Here is an 8,711-nt window from a genome sequence, read left to right as displayed (position 1 = left end):
TCCAAAACACACAAGTTTGCAAACTCTACCACTTCACTATCGCTGCACTCATTGTGGATACACAGTTGAGCCTGCGGAACACATATCATCTCCAAAGGAAAACACAAAACAAAATGGGATTGATTTGGGGCATGTGTACATGAGTTTAAGATCACAACAACGCCAAGCGGAGTCATTATAGGAGCTAGAACACCCTCAGCATTTGTCTGTGGAGCAGTGGAACTGTGTTCTTTGGAGTGATGGCAATATACCCAATGGCTTTTTGATGGAGTGCTGTGGGTTTTTTGATACACGACTAATCATCTAACATCAGTACATGACCTCCCTAATGCCATGGAATATTCACAGTAATCTAATGTAAAATTTTCCCTAGAGGAATAGAAGCTGTTACTGCAGCTAAGGAAAAGAAACTACTGTCACAGCAGAGCAGCCAACATCCTGAAAGACCCTTCCCTTCCTGGACATCAACTGTTCACACTACTACCCTCTGGAAAACACTATAGATCTGTCACTTCAAGGACAAATAGACTCACAGTTTCTAAGAGAACTGAACGCTGCACAACTCTTGACGGAGCAGGGGCCAGATTGTATCATGCAGTACTATATCGTACTATATGCTCAGGTTCACTTTAAAACGTGCAGTACCTTTTAATAATGTTGTTGCCTTTATAAACCATGCTGCTACATCAATTCTTTGACACACACATTTTCTTACCCTTACTTTTGCACATTTGTGTTTATTCTTATTTAATTATGAAGTGCATTCCCTTCACAACACATTCATTTCCCCATAAAGTACTTGGTAAGTAACTGTTTTACTTTGCCACATTCTGACACTAGAGAGCAGCATTGTAGCATTTTCCATGCACATCAAACCTGTTTCTGAATTGAGGTGAGTGTGCTGTTTGATTTATTACAAATGTGGTTTGAACAGTGTCTACATCAGCAGCGCACATTTCAGCTGTACAGGTGTTTTGTTTTATTTATTTATTTATTTTTTGTTTCATTATAAAGAGATGAGGCAGCAGAAAATGCAAACAGTACACTAGCTCAAGGGTACAGAGGCCAGTGAAGTTCTTGAAGTATTTTCTGTCTTTGCTGCACCTGCAAAAAGGCATCATGATGCAATCCATCTTTCCAGACCCAGAAAAAAACCCCACAAAAAAATGTATTCAGCCTTTGTTTCTGCAGCGAAGAGGCCTGGCTGTGTCTGTACGGTGATTTGTAGAGTAAGATACCTGCCTGATAAAGCTGGGAGTCAAATCACAAAGATACAGACATTCAAACCATATACAGTGCTCCGGAAAACTATTAATTTTCACTAAAACTGCTGTTAAGTACAGTGTCTTCAACAGAAAATAGTACAAAACAAGATTTTCCTTTATTACCGCTGCCACACACTTTGAGGCTTTTTTTCAGTGTTTAATCTGCTACAACACTTCAGTTCAGTTCAGTTTGAGATGTCAGTTGCGTTTCCTGCAATGTAGGTAATCCCAAACGCATGCAATGAAGCTGAGATCTGGACTTTGTGGTGCTTAGTTCATAGTTCTGTGAGCACCAGCAGCAGCTTTAATTGAGTTTTCTCAGTAATTATAATACACAAGATAAGATGTAAAATATCCTATGCCAATCCTTTAGAGGTTTGAATAGGGCCTGTCTTCCTACCGGCAGCCACCAAAACTCCTGTTGAATCCTACACCTAAACACTAAGGTCGCTGTGGCCGTTTATGATCCGATCAGCAACCAGCTTTCCTTAACGTCTACGGTTTCTCACTGAGCCCAGCCCCTGAGTACCCACACCATCCACTGTACCACTAGCTTTTCACAGGGGTCATCAGGTGGGCACCTCCCCTTCATCAGTGTTTTGCAACCGTAAATACACACTGGCCTCCCTGGTGACTAAAGCTGTACCTAGCCCCACTGGCACCGTTAATGCATGCTCAGTGCCACCATTTCCATGTGATCTTTGCGTGCTACATCACCAACCACCACAACAGCACCTCTACATAATATTTATATGTTCCTCAGATTGTTGAATGGTCTGTTAATCTCCTTTGTTAATTTCTAAAGCAACAGTTGAGCTGTTTCACAGAAATGAAACGTGTTTATCTGATTCTGACTCTTGTAATTGTGTACCAGGTTTTGAGCTTGTAATGAGTTGCATATTGTTTTGTATAATTTTGAAGTTGGAAACGTATTTTCCTTTGCCTTTTTCCTTCATTATGCAAATGGATCTTCTGTCTAATCCATTCAGCAATGTATCCAAAAATGAACGGCTTGTACTAAATAGCCACGATGATCGATCTTTAGATTACTTAAGTGTGTTCTTTGGCTGTAAATGGATAGCCTTAAATAATAAGGGTGTTCCAGTGATCTGTTTTATTATTAATTTTAGGTGTTTTCTGGTTTTGTTACAAACCCATACCTTGTTATAGATGTTAGATGCCAGCTCTAATTCCCACAATATAATACAATACCTTAAGCACACACAAAAAAGTGAGAGTGAGATGAAAAGCGTGTTACAGATGATCATCTCTGGTCTCGGGAAACAGTTGTAGCACCTGACTAGCGCAAATTCGCAAACTTCTCTGTGACAAAAAGATGTGATCATAAAAGCAATAAATCCAGTCAGAGTTTGAAATTTCCTGCAAAGTGAGGCATAGAAATGTTTCGCACATTTACATACAATTTCTGGGACATGAGCTTAAACCTTTCAGTAAATTTGTCCTGAAATAATTACTCCATCCTAGTTAAATGACTTTCCTAGGTTTTGCAATATAGAGCGAAGCTTAAAATGAGTCTCGTCACTGTGCTCTGATAATCATTAGTGAGAATGCATGCAGCTTATTATACACTGTTTTGAACAGTCAGCACATAGGCCTCATTAGTCTACATTCTGTGAATTCTGTTCTGTCAATTGGCTGATTGTATCCAAATAATTAATAGCAAACTATGCTATAGCCCAGCTCTGTGATCTCATGGGACCCTTTTAGCATAATCTCATTTGCATAATGCTACATGGCCCTGTTGACTGTCAATTTTAAAGAAAGGATAATAACTGTCATCATTAGCAACGTTATCATTTTTGAGTGACATATTCCTTTAAGCAGTCAATGAAATGTGGCGCCACCAGTCAGCACTTGGCTTATAATTGCTGCTCTTCAGCAGTGTGCTGAAGGCAGGAAGGAGATGATGAGAACTTGTCAGACTGAGCTATTGCAGAGAGACTCTTCCCACTGCCAAGGCTCTGTTCTGCTGCCCTCTTCACCCACACTCTCTCACGGGCCCCAGAGGAGCAGTGATTCCTCCTTGTTCCCCACCATGTCCCCAGTACCTGACCTCCACACACTCAAAATGGTCAGTTGGAGTCCAGACACAGTGCCTGTGGATGGATGATTGAGCGTGTCTCCTGGATTACCCCCCCACCATCACCACCACCGTAAATGAGCTGCTGTAATGACTCATTTCTCTCTGGAAATCTCCTCTACCTCAGGGAGTACCGAGTCGAGGGTCCAGCTCCAGCTCGCTTCAGACTCGTATCAATCCTGTACTGACCCAGATAGACCTTACTCCATCAAAAATACAGTCCACAGAGCTACAACAACAAAGGCACGTCATCAATAAAAAAATCCACACCACCTCCACGAGAGTGTTATTGCTAAAACTGGCTCACAGAACTTCATTAAAAATTTAGAATAGGACTTTACAAATACACATTCAAAAAGAGCCAATGGTCAACATTAGAACTCATTGTCCTATAATCGACCTAAAAATATTAAATAAATAGCATTATTCCTTCATATCCTTCATCGTGAGAGTCCGCAGTAAAATCCTGGTCACGGAAGAAGTGACAATGCCATTTTTCTTTGGAAAGTCTTAGAGAAGCAAGCACAACTCCACCTGTCTGCTCCTAGATTTCAGTCTATCAAGCTGTGAACATACTGTGTGGAATCTACTCTAAGTGCTGTACTCTGGTGCAGAAAACACGGTGTAGGGCTGTAATGAAGGTGCCAAGCTACTGCTTTTCTCACCTGACAAACGGAGATCTGCAAACACCTTTGCCCATTATCACCCGGCAGGAGGCTGCACCACGTCCTGCAGAGGTCCACCGGTGTGTAGCCTGAGATTCATATTCTTGTGTATTTTTACCAGGAACAAATCCATCCATTAATCATCTACCTTGGCATACATGACATTAAATGTTGATATTAAATCAGTGTCACTGTACAGCTGACACTTGTACAGCGTTTAGTATAACATCACTGTCTAAAAAAAAGAAATAAATAAATCTTTTTCCATTTATTTGTTGATTTTTAATTAATCATTTGAACATAAGAGCTGGCCTTCACATTGATGTCATACCTAATGAAAAGCTCCAAATTTACATCGACTTCCTTTGAAATTTCAGGTTTTTATTTTTTCCAGTAATGATATTGAGTTTTGGATATGCATGATTTTACTTTTGATTCTGATGATATACTTGTTTCAGGGTGATTTACAATTCTAATCACATTAGATGTAGAGAAATTCAGTGTTAGGAACCTTACTGGTAAAGCATTATCTGCCTCCCCGAGGGAACAAAACCCTCTCCTCCTACACTGAAGTCAGGGTTGTTACCCACTTCGCAGTGTCAGTGATTTCTCTGACATTCAGTTGTCAAAACACTGGGGTGAAATGATAGTCTTTGTAGCTGATAGGACCCGACTGTATAAGCCAGGCTCAGTTGGGTTTGGATGTCATTTCTCAAATGTGTTGGACTGTCAAGTTCTAATAATACGTTTGTGTTCTCGTTTTTATCTTGGGTTCTTTGTCTATTTCAGCTTGGCTTTTGGTGCACTTTCATTTACAGTGTTTACCTTTTGGTGTACTGAATGTACTACTTTTGTAACATGTTGTTGTTGTTGTTGTTATATAACTGTTCCACATTCTACTGCCACTGGCCATAATTAAGAACATGAATATTGTCACCATCACATCAGTCATAATTTATGACCAATAATGTGAAGTGCAGAGTTGAGCTTTGCTTTTATAAACAGTTGCTTGTCTTGACGTCAGTGTTGCATACACGAGGCATGGCTCTAAATCTCTGGGCTCTGTGATAGAGGCCAATTTCTTGGTATTGTAGGTTGACATTCTCGCAGACTTATGAGCCTCAAGACATCAGCACAGCGTAACTTGCCCAGGGACCCACAAAGTACTTCTGGGTATTTGAGGCAGAATGATGAATTCAATCGACTGTAAATAAATGGAGTCTTGTTTGCCAACACGGCCAGTGCTCTCTGAAAACAGGAAGAGGCACATTCACTAAGCATGCAATAGAAGATAAAGGAACGGCAATGTAAACAAGGTTTAGAACTGATGCATTTAGCCAAGGACTCAGGCTTTCCACAAATTGTACCCATTTGTGTCCACTTTTTTAAATGTGCTGTATACATGATTTATCACTGTCAAGGAGTTTTGTTTGCCTCCATGCATTTGCTAATCCAGAAAACCATTTCCAGAACCTTGCTTGCAAGAGGAGCAGCAGAATACAGAGTTAGATAAGCCTAGAATGAGAGGAGCCACAGCTCAGAAGGTGATGTAAAGCCTGTGTATTTTCACAATATGCGTCTGTACGGATCTGAAGATTTGAGGATTTGCAGGGGAAGTGTGTAAGAATGTTGAACTGAAGCAGTTCATTTGTCTGCCACTTCACGTTTTAAGGAATGTTTCATTTTCCACACAATCTACTACAGAAAAGCTTAAAACCCCTCAGTCATCTGGTCATCACATTCTCTTGTGAGAGTCGACATCTGAGTGAACTCCTTCTGTGGTGTATTTCCCAATTACAAACTTCATTCAGTTCAAGCTGAAGTTGAAGGTGAAAACTGTCCAGCTTTGGTAGATGTCAAAAGATGGATCACATTTTGAGGAAAACTGGCCTCCATGCAGTCATATTTCAGCACAATGATCGTAAACCTTTAAATGAGGTGACGTCTATTATGTCCCAAAAGTGACTATGGATTAGATTCTGATAAACTCTTCCAGTATAAATGATTTGAACCAAAATGGCGGCCACAGGGTGTGTGTTCTTCTATCAATCATTGCTTATGACTCCACATAACAGCTTGGCCTGGTGCTGGGTTTTCTTCAGTGTAGCATATGTATAAGAATATCACGTTATATATTATGTTAATTGTGCTACACAATATTGACATAGGGGCGGCACGGTGGCGCAGCAGGTAGTGTCGTAGTCACACAGCTCCAGGGACCTGGAAGTTGTTGGTTCGATTCCTGCTCCGGGTGACTGTCTGTGAGGAGTGTGGTGTGTTCTCCCTGTGTCTGTGTGGGTTTCCTCAGGGTGACTGTCTGTGAGGAGTTGGTGTGTTCTCTCTGTGTCTGTGTGGGTTTCCTCAGGGTGACTGTCTGTGAGGATTTGGTGTGTTCTCTCTGTGTCTGTGTGGGTTTCCTCCGGGTGCTCCGGTTTCCTCCCACAGTCCAAAAACACATGTTGGTAGGTGGATTGGCGACTCAAAAAGTGTCCGTTGGTGTGAGTGTGTGAGTGAATGTGTGTGTGTCTGTGTTGCCCTGTGAAGGACTGGCGCCCCCTCCAGGGTGTATTCCTGCCTTGCGCCCAATGATTCCAGGTAGACTCTGGACCCACCGTGACCCTGAACTGGATAAGGGTTACAGATAATGAATGAATGAATGAATGAATATTGACATAGAGGCTCATATCCTGCTGTCATAATCTTTCATGACAGATTATATCAAAAAACTGTAGCAGTGTAATGTTATCTATCAGTGATTATTGCCATTACGTATCATAACGATTGTCACCATGGCGAACAAGTTCAGAGCAAAATGATCAGAAATGACGCCATGTTGTTAAACATTAAAACATCTGTCATTGCAATTTCCAGTGATGGCAACCTGACACTGTTATATTACTGAACAACATCAGCCAAATCAAATTATGACAGCGTATGATCTGCTATGACATGTTTATAACATGATTTCCTCTGCATAACACTGACAAAACCAAGTGTTGCTAATTATTTCTAAACCTTAAGGGAATATGAACAAGTAAAGTGTTCAGAACAAAGCCCTACAAGGTGTTGTAATGATGAGGATGAAGATTAATAAAGAAACACTGCTTTAAGTTTCACTAAAGCATACTCTGACAACCTGTTATCAAAAAAGAAGCTGTCATTCTCATGGGAAAGAATTCAGGCTCTAATATGAATAGGTGGGAAGCCCAGAAACTGTCACATATTTATTGATGTTTTTAAGACATAAGCCCACATAGGATTCATTTGAAGTCCCTTTCTCATATTAAAACATTGTCGCAGCCCACCTGACGTTACAGACGGTCTGAAACTATTGCTAAAGTTTGTAGATTTAGCTGAGCCCTGTAGTAAAAAGGCATCTAAAATAACAGTGTGATGGATCAGTTTATTTTCAAATGTTGATACCGTAACAGACACTATTACACTTTTACGGCAATTAATTTCTTTCTAGATACGAGCACTGACTAGATGCTGTATCACACTTACTATGTTTAGCTCTTTCTAGGTATCAGCACTGGCTCTTGTTCAGACAGTGTCTGAGCTCAAGGGGAGACTGGACTTGAACCTATATGTACTAGAGAGGATACACATTCTGTTTGAGCACTAAACATGTTTGTGAGTGACTCTGGATTACAGCGTCTGCTGAATGCTGTAAATATAAATGTAAATGATGGGATTTGAACACAAAGTAAACAGACCCTGGACATCTTTGTAACTGCAAATCCAAAATGTGCTATTTCTTTTTTATACTTGGTCTCCCTGAGGCAAAATATACTTGAACATCAATGAAGCATTTGAACCTTGTCAGTAGCCGCAATGTTATATTTTCTCTCTCTCCTTCACTTGCTTATTTGTAGAAATCCAAAATGCTTGTACATGAAAATTGGAGGTGATTAATAAATGCAGCTATTGGCAAAAAAAAAAAGAAAGGAGAAGCAAGGAGGTCATTTTTTATGTTTTGATCTGATCAATCTGCCTTCAGTGATCTGTGAGGGACAACAGAACTTTAAACTTCAATATATTAGTGTGGGAAAAGGCTGATTATTTAAATGAGGTGCTGTCTAGATGAACCCATTGGTCACGTTTTGTTTTCTTTTGCCAATAGCTCATAGAGCAAATTGCATTTATAGTGTAATTATTTACTTGTACAGAGATGAATTGTGTGCCACTTTAATTCACTCTAAATTGAAAGCCTGATGTGGTACTGGCAAACTTTAACAGAAAGGTCTACATAATGTTAGTGGAGAAAATGTGTGGAACAATATCCTGTATGTAAAGCAAGCAAGTTGATTTATAGGGCGCCTTTCAAACACAATCAAACACAGTCAAAAGAACAGTTAAAAACATTTAAATAAAGAGCAAGGATAATTAAAGAAAAGGCATTTAATACAATTAAAAACAGTGCACTTAATTGAAATGGTTCAAACAGTTAGAATGATTCAATAAAAGAAAAAACGGACACCCCGTTACAGAATTAACAGTGAGACGTGTTGTAAACAGAGCTGTAGCTGCTCAAACAGGAATGGTTTCAGTCTTGATTTAAAAGAGTCTAAAGTCTTTTCAAATATTCTCAATCGATTGGTTCCTTTTAAACGCGGAATAGAAGCTGAACGCTGCTTCTCCATGTTTAGTTTTGACCCGAGGCAGGACTAACCGACTAGT

The sequence above is a fragment of the Hoplias malabaricus genome, chromosome 12, assembly GCF_029633855.1.
Source record: "Hoplias malabaricus isolate fHopMal1 chromosome 12, fHopMal1.hap1, whole genome shotgun sequence".
Taxonomy (NCBI): domain Eukaryota; kingdom Metazoa; phylum Chordata; class Actinopteri; order Characiformes; family Erythrinidae; genus Hoplias; species Hoplias malabaricus.
The sequence above is the reverse complement of the archived record's forward strand: the minus strand, read 5'-3'. Positions refer to the sequence as shown.